This window comes from Monodelphis domestica, chromosome 2, assembly GCF_027887165.1.
Source record: "Monodelphis domestica isolate mMonDom1 chromosome 2, mMonDom1.pri, whole genome shotgun sequence".
In the NCBI taxonomy this organism is placed as follows: domain Eukaryota; kingdom Metazoa; phylum Chordata; class Mammalia; order Didelphimorphia; family Didelphidae; genus Monodelphis; species Monodelphis domestica.
The window spans coordinates 494951601-494965407 of record NC_077228.1 but is presented as its reverse complement, the minus strand read 5'-3'; the positions used below and the strand labels follow the sequence as shown (position 1 = coordinate 494965407).

Below are 13807 nucleotides of genomic sequence, written 5' to 3'. Positions count from 1 at the left end.
TGACTCAGAGAGAGCTTACCTTCCCCACCCAGAAGTTGATGAATAAAAACTATCCTATGAATCCTTGAAGAATCTATATCTATCAACAGATATACATATGCATCTATAGAGACACACACACTTACTTATATATTTAAAGAACGTAGGTGTCACAATCGATAGAATGCTGGACTCGGGATCAAGAAAACATTAGCTACAATTTCGTCTAAAAAAATCTTACTGGTTAGACACAGTGATATACTGATATACTGAACTTTCTTCTTAACCTTAATTTTTCCTTCTATAAAATGTGGGAGTTGGACTCCATGATCTCCAAGGTCACTTACAACTTTAAATCTATGATCCTTTGGGTTTTTTTGAGACCGAGTTCCTTCTGTCTCCCCACCTTCAGACCCTTCCTCCTAGTAATCCTTAATATCAGCAGTCAGTTCTAACTAGGACTGGGTGTGGTTTAAATCTTAAATGGATCAGAGTTGTGTAGTAAGACACAGTCCTAGGAAAATGGAACCATGGTCTTTTTTACTTATTAAAAAAATAAATAAACAAGAAGTTAAAAGACCATAGAATTTTGGGAAAGTGTCCTATAATTTGAATTTTGTGATTATTGTGTGGGCAAATGAAAGAGTACAGAAATTTCTCAGTTGTGCATGGCACCTTAATAAATGTTGACCATACATTAGGGTCTAAAAAAACTCCAACAAATGCAGAAAAGTAGCAATATTAAATACCTTTTATGGTCCACGTTGTAATGAAATTACATTGAACTAAGGGCCATCGAGGAAACCATTCAAACTAATTGAAGACTAAACAGCTTAATCTGAAAGATTGACTGAAGCAAAGAACAAAGAAGGAAGTAAAGAAAAGGAAGAAGTGGGAGAGTTCGGTAATCAAGACGAAGATTTTTTCTGTAAAGAATCTTGTTTCTCCAGAAGGGAGGATCGCGTATTGGAATCAGGAGAGGGGGTGATGAGAGCAGTGCCAAAAGCCACACTGGAAGTGACATTTTCCCCAGGATCCTCGTTTCAACAGGTAGGATGTGCTCCGGAAAGAGTTACGGTTTTGTAGTTCATTTGAACCTTGATCCTAATGTAAACCTAACCCTGAATGACATGGCATAGGAAAAAGTGTGGGATGGTAGCAAATGGGAACAATTACACCCATTTTAGGTGAACTGATAGCCCTGGAGTTTCCCAGGAAGCAGAGTGGCGCAGCGGAAGCGTGCTGGGCCCATAACCCAGAGGTCGATGGATCGAAACCATCCTCTGCTAGCTTCTCCCTTTTTTTTAAATCAACTGATATGTTTTTTAAAAATACAATTATGATGAACGTCGCCAGATGGCCGAATACATAGAATGCTGGATTTGGAGTCAGGAGAACATTAGTCCAAATCTTCACCCTGACAGTGACTACCTATGCGTCCTGGGGCGTCGCTGAACCCTTCTCAACCTTATTTTCCTCATCTGTAAAATAATGTTGGACTCCATGACCTCCAAGATCACTCCCAGCTCTTCAGTCGATGATCCTATGTCTGGAGGTTGCTCTGAGATCCGTCCAGTTCATCACACCGCGTTCAAACCCTCCCTCCTTGGAATCTTTCATGTTAATTCTCGACTGCTATCAGAACTGATCTTCTACTTTGACATACGAAGGGGATTTCAGGTAAAGTTCTCTCCCTCTGGGAAATCCTACTCTTTAAGATGCCCAGAGAAGCGGAGTACATAAGACCTTTGAAGATGAAAGTTGGACTGGAGGCACCAGACAGGCATGGCCAGTTCACTGCCATTGTTGTTCCCTCGTTTTATGAAGAGGATCAATGCCACCACAGGACCATGTCTTGACTCCGGAGTGAATTGGATTCAATTTAAGGCAAAATTGCACGAAGTGATCAACTCCACTCTCTGTGAGTCATCAGAGCGGACAAAGTGGACAAAGGCGGACAAAAGTCAGAAACACCTTCGAAAACCTTGGCATCTTTGATGTCTGACCAAGCGCTAAGCACTTGTGGCATTCAGCAATCTTCATTATCCATTCCAAGGGGGTGGGGGGAGTCTTCATATGTTTGGTGTCGACACTCCCTAGTTTTTGAAGCTTGTTGGTGACCCTTTTTAGTGCCGGTTTAGTTTCTGCCCAGAAGGTTTTACCAGTGAGCATGCTACGGCCTCTTGGAATCCTGGTTAAAAGTTGGGTGAAAACAGAGAGAAGCTAGATGAAAGGTTCTGGATAAGGTTCAAGGAGTACCCATAGTTGAGGAGCCAGGTGTAGTCCCGTGGTTCCATGGTGTAATGGTTAGCACTCTGGACTCTGAATCCAGCGATCCGAGTTCAAATCTCGGTGGGACCTTTTCGATTCCTAAAGAACCATCTATTTTATATGCCTTTTCAGCTTCTCTTATTGCTAGACTGTCAGAGCTGCAAGGGGTCTTAGAGGTCATCTTGTTCAGCAGCCGGATTTTCCAGATATCCAAAATGAAGGAGTCACATTTTGAAATAGGGCTCTTACTCACACCAGCCTTTTCATGTTTCCATCACCTCATCACAACTCCCATTTTTTGATCCACTCCCATGTTTGCTTTTAAATTTAAAAAAAAAATTTTCAGACTACATGTTGATAGAAATTTTAATAAGCATTTTCTTACATTTTGTGATCCATGTCTTCTTTCTCTCCCCTACCCCTCCCCAAGTTGGTAGGTAATATATGACATGTTATACAAATATTTTGGGGGAGGGGGTTGGTTTATAATTTTTTCCCCAAATTACATGTGGATATACTTTTTAATCATTGTACTCCCGTTTTTGCACAGACTCCTGGCAGAAGAAAATTGAGTAACTACTTTTACTTTATGAGAGCTAATCTCCCCCAGTGTTGTTTTTCTCCAAATAATATTCAGGGAATCCTGCCTGTCTTCCACACCTAGGAGATGACAACCAAGGAATTCACTATTTTGCCATAGATGTTTTGGTGTAAAGGGAAAGCCAGTTTGGAGGGGTACAGCAAAAATACTGCTGGTGAAATGGAAAATGCAGAGAGGCTCTAAATAGATGTTTATTTATGCACATGGCAAATGATTGAGTTGGCAATAATCTGCATAGTCATCCTAATCTGACGAATGGAAAATTGAGGAAGCAGTTCTGGCATATCCCAGGAAATTCTATCCTTTCTTACCCAATCTGTGCCTACCTCATTTTGAATAATGTCATTATTGAATAGAACCAATCTACAGTCTCTCCCTTCTATGGAGCTTCCTCCTTTCTTGTATAACAGTATCAGATAACTCTTGGAGGGCCACAAGGGAGGGACAGATAACCGTGGGCCAAACTGCTGCTTATTGTTTAACTATTGTTAAGAGGGAGGAAAGGGTTAATTTTTCCATGACTACTAAAGATTCACATGTAAAGAATTTCATTTTCTCCCATTGTGTCTTATAAATTCTCTGGCCTCCCACTTTGATATTCAACTGAAAATGCTTTCTTTTAAATTAGCAAGGGCTTCTGACTTCATGAATCTAATTTCCTTTGCTTAATGCTCATCTATAGCATTTGAAACTGCAGATTAACCCAGAGAAGAAAGAATGGATATCTGAGAGGAAAGGTTAGGCAATAGACCAAATCAAATCCCTTACAAGGTCTTCATCTATGCCAGGTATAGGAGCCTTTTGGGAACCTTCTATCCTTTTCCCTTCCATATTCCATATATTCCATAACCCTCATTTGCTAAGGTTATCAATTCTTATGGCTTCAGTTTCCTTCACTATCAAGCTCATTCCCAGCTCTACATACATCCAGCTCTATTCTCTGCTAAGCTAAGGTCTTGCATCTTCAATTCCCTCTTGAACATCTTGAACTGAATGTCCCTAAATCATCTTAATCACCCTGCTCCAAACAGAACTTTTCATCTTTTTTCCCCAAACGCTCCCCAGTTTTTTCTTAGAGGAAGCTAGGGGCATGGTGTATTGAGCCAGGAACCCAGAGTTAAGAAAATCTGAGTCCAAATCAAATATTTTCTAGATGTAGGACTCTGGGTGTGGGTTCCCTGTCCAGCAGGGCCCACAAGAAGGGGTTCTCCTTTGTGTTAGGGACCCGAGGAGAGGCAGGGAATCTGAGAACCAGGGTGAAGAATGACAGACACAGACAAATCAATGTTTAACTAGGGCAGGTAAAACCCCTATGATATTCTCCTTGTAAGGAAAATATGAGAATCAATGGAACACGTGGTAGAAGAAGAGATTAAGGAAGAGAATGCAAAGTCGAGAGAGGCTAGAGTTCTAAGAGAGGAGAAGGTTTGAGAGAGAGAGAGAGAGAGAGAGAGAGAGAGAGAGAGAGAGAGAGAGAGAGAGAGAGAGAGAGAGATTCCTAGAGAAGAGAGGATTCCAAGAGAACAATCACGGGGCTGCCTTCTGTTTTTCTTACCAAGTATTTTGGGAGACACTCTCAAGCACGTAGCCAAAGCATAGATAATTCAGATTGGATGACAAGGTGAAGGGGATACCTTTTGAGCGTGTATATTTCAACCCGTGCTTTCTCAGAGGGATGAGACACTGAGCCAAATGTTAATGAGTTTGTCTTAGGAAAGGGCCATGTGGCCGGGTCAAGAGACCACCACAATATCAACGGTATAACCTTGTGTCTGAATCATTTATATTTCATAGATGTGAATATGCTTGGAATGCTACACTGGGGAAGTCTGAAGTTCTTTGGACTGCAGTTTCTTCATCTCTAAAATGGGAGTAATAAAAGTACGTTCTTTAAAGGACTGTTGTGAAGATCAAGTGATATAACATTTATAAGGTTATTTCCTTTTCAAACCTTAAAGCACTCTATCAATGATAGCTATTATTAATTTGTCTGTGTAGGGTATCACCATCTTCCCTGTCATGAATTCCAGCAACCTCCAAGGGAAGGAGAGTCTTTATGATGCTGAAGCATAGTCAGTTAGAAAGTAGAATGTAAAAGAAAGAGCAGGAGTCCAGTTTTGCAGTCAGCAGAGAACACCATAGTTTTATTGAAATAGGCACAGTTGTTAATGGGACTTTTTTCTTAACTTTAATTTTTCCATCTATAAAATGTGGGAGTTGGATTCCATGATCTACAAGGTTACTTACAACTTTAAGTCTATGATCCTTTGGGTTTTTTGAGACCCAGTCCATTCTATCTCCCCACCTTCAGACCTTTCCTCCTAGTAATCCTTAATATCAGCAGTCAGTTCTAACTAGGACTGGGTGTGGTTTAAATCTTAAATGGATCAGAGTTGTGTAGTAAGACACAGTCCTAGGAAAATGGAACCATGGTCTTTTTTACTTATTAAAAAAATAAATAAACAAGAAGTTAAAAGACCATAGAATTTTGGGAAAGTGTCCTATAATTTGAATTTTGTGATTATTGTGTGGGCAAATGAAAGAGTACAGAAATTTCTCAGTTGTGCATGGCACCTTAATAAATGTTGACCATACATTAGGGTCTAAAAAAACTCCAACAAATGCAGAAAAGTAGCAATATTAAATACTTTTTATGGTCCACGTTGTAATGAAATTACATTCAACTAAGGGCCATTGAAGAAACCATTCAAATTAATAGAAGACTAAATAGCTTAATCTGAAAGATTGACTAAAGCAAAGAATAAATTATAAAATAATGAAAATAGTATTAGAATCTATTACTTTCTCACAATTACAAATTACAAATATTTCATATATTTGAGTTATTATTATTAGGCCCGTCATTAGAACACATATGATTGCAGTTTCCCTGTCTACAGGCCTTCGTGTGATATAGATGGTGTTGTAAGGAAAGTCTCATGCTGGTCTCATGCCACTTCTCTCTACAAACTTACCCCCTTTCTTTACACCAATGGTCAATTATCAGACCTCATAGTCACAAAACCACTGATTTAATAAGCCACTCATGGAAATCTGTGCTGCTTTCCAGTATTCCCTGGGTACAATTAATGCTAAAAGAGACTACTTACCTCCTGATAAAGAGATGCAAAATATGACAAAGGTTGATCATGAAAAACTGGGGGGTGGAGGGGGTCATTGATATATTTTGTTGTGACTGCATACTTGTTAGAATGATTTTGTTTTTCTTTCTTTCATATGGGATAGGTGGAAAGGACATGGAATTAGGCTTGCTAAAAAATATGACAAATAAATATCAGATATTGACGCATTTTCTAAGTACACACAAGAAAGCAAAAGAAATCTGTTTGTTGATTATTGTTGTCAGGCAGGACAGATAGATCCATGAATGGATGGAGGGAAAGGCTGGCCAGTGGACAGACAGACACAAATAGTCAGCCCTTGCAAAGTGCTTTATCTTTCTGCTCTCTTATTTGATCCTCACAACAATCATATATTCCCTTCTAGCAGTTACTTATTGACTTTATATTTATATACTTTAAAAAGAAAAGTAAGCTGTGCACAATTAATATTCGCAATTGTGGAAGAGGCATGAAGGAAGAGAGAATTTTCATGCATGCAAGATAGAAAGCTGGGGAAGGTGAAGATTCCAAAACAGAATGTTCCCAGGAAAGTCAGTTGGAGCCTGGCCACAGGAGAGAAAATGAGAGACTTCTTCTCTTGGGTTTCTGACAAAGGGAGAGACTTTTTTTTTGTTTGTTTGTTTGTTTGTTTTTCTGACCTAGGCAGAGAGAGAGAAGTTGGTGGCTCTGAGAGAGTGGTGGAGAAGAAGCTGAGATGTCTAGCTTTGAACTATTTCTCTTGATTTTGGAGAGATTCTTCCTTGGCTTCTGGCTGAAGGGGGAAGAAGCTGAGAAACTGATCCCTGTTAGCGCCTGTCCCAGATTGAAGGACCCTTTAGGGGGGGAGGGGGACTTCTGGAGTTAGGCTGAGAAGAAATTAACTTTTGATGGTAGTTTTGGGTAACTGGAAGAAGAAAGAAGATATAACAATTGTCTTCCATCTCCCTGACAGACTTTTGTGTCACAGTTGTGACAGGACTGACATTTCCCATAATCCTCCTATCCCTAATTATAGATTAGGGGACACCTTCATCCCTCTCACCCCATGTTACCTCAGTTCTCCATCCTGTTGTTCCCAATAAACCCCCTTACTTGATCAAAGAAGAGTAAAGAATATTTCTCTGAAATCTCATAGTTCCCCTGAGTTACTTAGAAGATGGCTGACTAAGACCAGGGGAGGGGGAAGGGAAGCAGAAGGGCATGGGTGAAAACTGGGAGGTGAAGGGAGGAGGAGGGTAGGAAATAATCTTGATCTATTAGCTAAAAATAGTGATCAATAGGCAACCCCAGAGTAGTCCCCTCTAGCAGCATCTCTCTATCTCTGAAGAAATATTTCTATCTCCATTATAACTAGGCACTCACAGGTTCTCCTAGTATCTCTCTAGTCACAAGCCAGAGTATATCCCAGTTATTACAACTAGAAATATTCTCCACAGTATCATTTTCTAATACAATATTGTTATAATCGTTGCCCTACTAAGTATCTGGAAATTCTCATTTTATTTAGTATTTGTTACGTTTGGGGGAGAAAAATTAAGGAATGGTTTCTGTGAGTCCCTCCAAAGACTTCTGTGAATTAATGCATAGTAAAGTGAGTAGAACTTGGAAAACAATTTCCACAGTTATTAAAATAGTAAAACAAATAAACAAAACAAATAGGTAGATTTAAGACTTCTGATCAATGTATTGTAATTCTAGAGGACTGATGATGAAGTCTACTATCCACTTATATTAGAGGTGATAGACTAGAATTGCCTGATGAGGCATACTTTTTTTTTTACATGACCAATATAGGAATTTATTTAATTTGGCTGTACTTATACTTTTCTTTCTTTCTTTCTTTCTTTCTTTCTTTCTTTCTTTCTTTCTTTCTTTCTTTCTTTCTTTCTTTCTTTCTTTCTTTCTTTCTTTCTTTCTTTCTTTCTTTCTTTCTTTCTTTTTTGTTATAAGGCAGGTTTAAAGAAAAAATTGAATTGCAGCTTGAGTAAGAAGGGATTAATGATATTGATGCAAAAAAAAAACTAGAAAAGAAAAGATTTAAATAAGCCTTCTACAACAATTAACATAAGAGATCAAAAGAAATAATTGATAAGCAATAAAGATTTTTAATTTAACATGGTAAATTTCTTAAATGTTTTAATAAAAACAAGGCATATGTAATAGAGAAAAAGTTGGACTATGATGACAATATTGCTGTGGGAGAGCAAGTTTGTGGTGGGAGATCAAATACTGGTTTTTGTCCAAAGAATTTCAGCTCAAATCCATTCATCTGAAGGCATGAAAGTGTTTATTCAACAATGTGTAAGGGGGGAAATGAAGGACAGACTGCTAAACCAGGATTTACATAAGAAAAAAGCAAAGGTTTGCAGGAAAAGTCTGATTACATGCATGGAATTGGAAGAAGAGTTCCAGAATTGAGGAAAGTGATAAAAGGTAGAACCTGAAGACCTAAGGGGTCCTTTGATTACTGGACACCAAGGAGAACAGAGACTGACTCCCTGTTTGCTTTCTTGTCTAGGCCAGAAGGAGATAACTGACCTTTTTGACTATACCTGGAATTTCCTATTTTACCTGTTATCAAGATATTTTGGAGAGTATTTCTATCCCTGACTCCAACTATCAGCTTCTGTGATCCTTGGGGCTGTGACATTTTCTTTGACATCATGATTCTGTGTGTGTGAGCTGTGAAGACCCAGTAACTCTACCATTGAGAAGAGCCTGGCCATCTTGAGAGGACCTCTGGACTCAAGGGTGAATTCATCACCATTATAGCGATCTTATCCTGACAAACTCTTTACTTGTCTCTCTTTATTAGTGGACCAGTAGTTCAGGATTAGTTATCTTGTGGTAGAGAGAGATAGAGTAAAGATAGAGTAGCCTTCAACTCTATGAAGAAAGTCTGTGATGATTTGCAGTGGGATTTTGGGTAGAGAAACAAGATTTATTAGATTTAGGGACTCCATTACCCTGGTCCACAATCCTTGCTTCTGAGATAATAGGTTCAATAAACCAAATATTGTTTATAACAACATACAGTAGTCACATTGTGTTAAACCAACATCTACAGATGTGAATTTCAAAACTACTCCACCCTATTCAGACCATTCTTTAGAAGATCAGATTTAGCTATTTCCTGATCAATAACAATAGAGATACTTGGAATAACAGAATCAGGTCTTGGAAACTATATTCTCCACCCTACTCAGTGTTACAAGATTAGGAAGGGCTATAGCAAACTCAAGATTTAATTATTTGAGAATATGGCCTTCAACAGACATGTGCAAAAAAAGGACAGACCTCTGGGCGGTCCTAAGTCAAGCTTGAGTCACAATTGGCACATGTGAGACACAGGAAGTGAGGGAGAGAACAGCCTCTGGAGTTCTCTGGACTTCCTGTGAGGAGGGCTAGAGTTCATTTGGATCCTGGAGCTTGAGGTTGGAGGAGCCCCACAGACTGTTTTCCTTCAGACTGGTCACATGAGTGATAAGGACTGACCCCTTTCCCTGCCTTGGCTCTCCAAGGCCTTAACACCCGCTTTGGCTCAGCCTGAGCCAGAGTGGTTCTGAGTTAAACTTCTTTCCTTCTCTCCCTCTTTCCTTCTCTCCCTTTTTCCTTCTCTCTGTCTCTCCCTCTATTTTCTTCCTCCTGTTGTAATTAAAACACCATAAAAATTTGACAGCCGACTTGGGTATTTTATTATTTGGGATTTCCCTTGGCGACCATTTAAATTTAGATTTTTTTCAGTCTCAACCATAATATTCACCCTTTACACAGATGAGGTCTAACATTGGGCCCAGAGCCTATTATCAACCAAACTGAGTACTGGTCCAAACTTTATCATCCATCTGTAAACATTAAATTATATCTCTAATAATAAAAATATTATATTTTATGAGGTTTATTAAGGATCATTAGAGATCAAGGAATAATGAGGATACAAAATAAAAACCATGTGCCCATGGCTGATTAGCCCATTTAAAATCCCTGCACTTAGTTTTATAAGAGTTAAAATAGTTGAGGTCATAAACTGTAGTGATTAAATAGTGGAAGACTTAAATTGTAGTATATAAAAGAGTGGATGAGTAAATTGTGACCACAGAAAATATGTTTTCACTACAGGGTCTTGTTTTTAAATCAATATATAAGGTGGTTGCCAGGGAAATATTCCCAATTATGAATATACCCAAGTCAACTGGGTTTTATAGAGAATTTAATTAATAATACAATGAGGAATTTAAAGAAAGAGAGAAAGAGTAAGAAAGGAATAAGTATGAAGGGCCTTAAACCAACATGGCCTAGACCTGAGTCTTAAGAGAGAGAGATCAGTCAGTCCTTAATCACTCACCACAAGATCTGTCCAAGCAAGAATATAGACACCAGTTCAGCCAGCCATCCTTCTCCAGAGAGGGATTCTTCTGACTGTCCTCAAGAGACTGTCACAAGAGCCTGTTTCCGGAGCTCTCTGCCAACAGCCTCCTTAGAGACTGGTCTTCTCAATAGCCTCCTTAGAGACTGTTTTTTTCCCCCTCAGATTTCTCATCTCCTTATATAGGAAATTTTCTCCTATGTCACCTCCCCTAAGTTCTTCCATCTACCAATCACAGTAGATGTTTTTCAAAGGACAGATCATTCTTAGTCCACACCTAAGAAGGTGTAAATTTTTGAGTAATTCACACCAGGAAAGCTCTGAGTAAGTTTCTCAGCTCTTTGTTCCTTGTAAAGTCACAAGTTGCTTTACCTTTATAGGTACTTATCTTAAGAACTTTTTGCCTTATTATAAGTATGGGTTTAAGTACTTTTCATTGTTCAGAAAAGAGTTTACAACTTTATCTTCCCCTAGGGCAGACTTAAGTAGGTGAAGTAGAGTTCTCACATTCCTGATCTAAGTAGAGTTCACTGCCCTAATGGGGAATGGTCTTAATCCAATCTTATGAAGTAGGGTCTGGGAATTTTTAAGGTTCACAGTTTACCACCATACTTGCTGCATCATTTGCAAAAGAAGAGAGGATGGGAGGCATTGCTGCCAGTTAAATACCAATTGTGATCTCACCAATGTGGAGACTCAGGAGAGATTATAGGGAATTCTGGGAAATACTAAGGACTTCTGGGGAATGAAGTCTAGGGTTCAAAATCTCCATTTATATATTCCCCTTGAGATCCAGTGGAAGACTAGTCTCTTTAATGGGTCTTGTAAACATACCAATTTTGAAATTACAATAATTTGAGGATAAGAGGAAAAGAGAACAAAACCAATGATTGCTAGGCACATTGACAAAAAGCCAGTTAGGGGGCAGTCCCCTTTGGCACAAGAGTATACATACAAAACAAATGCATTCAAACCCCACACAGCTCAAATCATCACATCCCAAAGTTCACTCTGGATCTTCTGGTGCAGCTTGTGGTCTGTGGAGGCATCTTCATGGTGTCTTCTCCAAATTGTTCACTTTCTGGATTCGGAGAGGTAGCATGTTTCTTAACCTAAAATTACTATCAAAAGGAATTTAAACTTTGCAATTTAAAATAATAATAATTATACACCCCCCCCCAAAGAGGGTGAATGAAAAACACAGGGATCACTTATGGATGCATGGCTGAGTTATGAGGTATATGAATCAATTGGCAAGAGAAATTTAAAAAAATAAATATCCAAATTAAAAAAATAATTTCTGGATGAAATATAGACTATCAAAGTCTTATGTGTAAAAAATTCTAAGTAAAGGAAAAATAAATCTATAACAGGTCCTTGAATTAGGGCCCAATTAAAATGATTTAAGCAATTATGTATTTACCCAGTCAGTAGACAGGACTATAGAAAGTTTGCCAAACCATGAAAAACAGAAAAGGGACTAAAATATTGGAGCTATTTAGGAGACAAATTTGAGATAGAATGGTAGAATGTGGGACAAGGAAGACCTGCCTTCAACACATGTAAAACAACTGCAACCTCAAACCCCAAACAAGTTCAAGTCCTCTTGTCTTGGCTCAAAATTTTCATGAATCCCATTGGGATTGGTTGGTCTCTTTGACCTTGTGCTCGATTGGCACTATGCAGTTTAGCTTTGTGCTTCTTTGGCACTGTGCAATGGCTCTTTTTGTATTCTCTTGTCCTGGAATCAGACAGAATCATTAAGCAAAGTCCCATAATTTTTTTAAACAATAAATGGCAAAAAATTTTTATGGTCTAAAGCTTTTTGGGTATGCATTTTCATTATAGCAAATGTATTTTAAACTTATATTACTGCAAAATAAAAAAAATAGTATCTTGAACATGTAATAAAAATATAATAAAAGAGTTTTAAAAATAAAAATATATAGCTTATAATAATTGACACACTGTATCAGCTAAGAAAATATAAAATACAAAGGTTTCTCACCAAAAATGAGATCCATTTCCTCTTCATAACTGGCCATGATCCACTGTGAGTACAAGCAAGTGATTTTCACAAAGTAACAGTTTTTTTTTTTATAAAGAACAGTAGTACAACAGGTAATGTACATTCAAAAAGTATCAAAATCCTCAAAGTTATAATAGCCCATTTAATGACAATAGCAAACAAATCCACTATCATATTTTACATGAGTTTGCTGTATGACATTTAAAGAAAATGGATACTTGTCACAAGTTTTTCAGGTGTAGCAATATTTCAACCTTGGCTGAGATATTTTTTTTTAATTCTATTACTGCCACCATTACAAAAATGTGGCAGGGGAGTCTAGAAAAAAACAAACCTATGTACTGTTGATGTTGGGTCTAAAAATGTCACCAAGAATCTAGAGATCATTCTGGTGGAAGGGTAAAGTTAGCTGATGAGTTACAAATGAAAGATGCTCTCTTTTGGGGAGTCATCCAGGGGTACCATTCCCTGGGATTAACTTCCCAGCTCCTTTGGTATGAGACTGTGATGTCCCATCCGTTCACATTTTTATAAATGTGGGAGGTGGGGATTATAATTGTATTTCACTTCAGCTACTAAAATGGACCTTACCTCCTGTTAGAGACAAGCAAAATGATCAGAGTTGTTGAAAAAATCTAAAAATCCTGTCTAAAGACCCCTTAAAATCAATTTGAGATACTTAGCTCATTAAATTTTCCAAAGGTTGTTAGACAATTGTAACCAGTTTTTTATGAAGTTCATCCATCCTCTATGTGACAAGTTACAAAGCCAAAATGGAAAAAAATAAACCCCCTGCTTTTTATATGGGCTCATTCAATAATGTTTGTTCAATATAGTTATAGGGGAAAACCAACAGAATATAATAGTAGTTAAAACCCAGTAAATTAAAATTATTCAGTGTAACAGAATAGTATTGAATATATTAATATATGAACTTAAAACCAACAAAATTAAATCTTAAACAAAACAATCAGCAAAATGCAATAAAATACAGAGACTTTTTATAAAACATTGGAGTCTGAAAAGTCTTAAAAATATAACCTCCAGTTTCTTTAAAGTTCATTTGTTGTTGGTTTTTTATCCATTGAGATTCCATTTATCAGTACTGTGGTATCTCCCTTAGTGAGGGAGAAATGGGTTTTAGGAATATCAAATTGGGCAAGTCCAAATGGCAAAGAGTTGTAGGGAGATGAATCTCTCTCCTGAATCTCAGGTAAGATAAGTAAAAGAATCAGTTCACTCATGAAAAAACATCCTAAAGCTTGAAGCTGTCTGAAATAGGTAATGCATTGCTCTCTCATTGAATAGGCCATGCTTATAATCAACTTCCTATTTGGAAGAGTCTCTTTCTTCTCCTCATTCCCCTCCCTCAGGTCCCCAGCCATGTGGAGGCTAATTGTTGCCTAAGGAAAAAACCCCCCAATTTTTACCAGTTGGTT

At 37.9% G+C, this 13807-nt stretch overlaps 2 non-coding genes across 2 annotated transcripts; both read left to right on the top strand.

Annotated features, from left to right (window-relative positions):
* Window positions 1-1196: 1196 nt before the first annotated feature.
* Window positions 1197-1268, top strand: TRNAM-CAU (transfer RNA methionine (anticodon CAU)). Its single transcript has one exon. It is a non-coding gene; the product is annotated as a tRNA-Met (tRNA).
* Window positions 1269-2268: 1000 nt separating this feature from the next.
* TRNAQ-CUG (transfer RNA glutamine (anticodon CUG)) lies at window positions 2269-2340 on the top strand. The gene has a single exon. It is a non-coding gene; the product is annotated as a tRNA-Gln (tRNA).
* The last annotated feature ends 11467 nt before the right edge of the window (window positions 2341-13807 follow it).